The sequence below is a fragment of the Galeopterus variegatus genome, unplaced genomic scaffold, assembly GCF_000696425.1.
Source record: "Galeopterus variegatus unplaced genomic scaffold, G_variegatus-3.0.2 Scaffold2980, whole genome shotgun sequence".
In the NCBI taxonomy this organism is placed as follows: Eukaryota; Metazoa; Chordata; class Mammalia; order Dermoptera; family Cynocephalidae; genus Galeopterus; species Galeopterus variegatus.
Genome location: NW_007729091.1, coordinates 62,008 through 63,114, shown reverse-complemented (window position 1 = coordinate 63,114; position 1,107 = coordinate 62,008). Strand labels below are relative to the sequence as shown.

Below are 1,107 nucleotides of genomic sequence, written 5' to 3'. Positions count from 1 at the left end.
GAGAGAGACACCAGCTAGCCCCTAGTGGTTTCAGCCATCCTAGCTGAAGTGCCAGGCATGTGAGAGAACAATCCATCTGGACATCCAGGCACGTTAAGTTTTCAGGTGACTCCAGCCCAGCTGACACCTGCCAGCAACGACATGAGATTCCAGGTGAGAATCTCTTAGCTGAGCCCACAGAACTGTAAGGACACTAAACTGTTGCTGGAAGCTAATTGTGACCAATCTACTCTTTAGCCAAGATTCCTTTCCTGTGAATCATTACTTATGAAATCTTATATGGCTCATTCTTCGCGTGAAAGAAATGAAGCCTGAGGCCTAATTTGAAATGACCTTCACTGGTACATATTTTCACCCCATCATAACAGAAAACCTTTGATCAAGTGCCAACGGCTTCTGATAATTCAGGTACACATCCAACTCTCTACACTATGAGAAAAACTGAAAATGTAACTGCTTCACATCATCTAATGTCAACTGTTTCAATAACGTTATTAAATTTTCAAAGGTTTAAAATAATAGTGACTTTGATAAAGAAGTACCACTTCTACCTCATCAAGGAATTATTATTACTGTTTAGTATATTACCATTATCATGGATATGTTTTTTAAAGACTGTTCATCATTTAAAGATACATATAAATATTCCAAGTGAAATGATATGATTCTGATATTTTCATTAAAATAGTTTGGTGTAGAGAAGTGGATGGGGGTATAAATGAAATAAGATAGAGAGTAAATTGAGAATCATTGAAGCTAGTGATGAGGACATGGGGAATTCATTCTATTAGTCTTGTTATTAACAATGTTGAGAACTGGTCAGTAATTTTCTGTTTGTATAATATTTTCATCATTCAAATTTAAGTTTGGATCTAAACCTCAGAAAAAATATACACTATATAGATATAACTAGAGAGTAATTTAATTTGACTGAAATCTCTTTTTGAATGCAAGAAATGCTGTTATTTCTATTTAACTCTTTTCTTTAGTTCAATATTATTTTATCAATGAACATAAACTTCCAGTTCTTTGTAATAATCCTGAAAGACAAAAATCTGTGATTTTTTTTTCAGTTAGCCCAGAAATAAATGCCAGTAGAGGATTAAA

The 1,107-nt window shown here is 34.0% G+C and overlaps 1 protein-coding gene across 1 annotated transcript in view; it reads right to left on the bottom strand.

Annotated features, from left to right (window-relative positions):
• ANTXR2 (anthrax toxin receptor 2) overlaps positions 1-1,107 on the bottom strand; it is a gene marked incomplete at its 5' end in the record, with an annotated part of 116,333 nt that overhangs the window by 69,992 nt on the left and 45,234 nt on the right. The window lies entirely within an intron of this gene.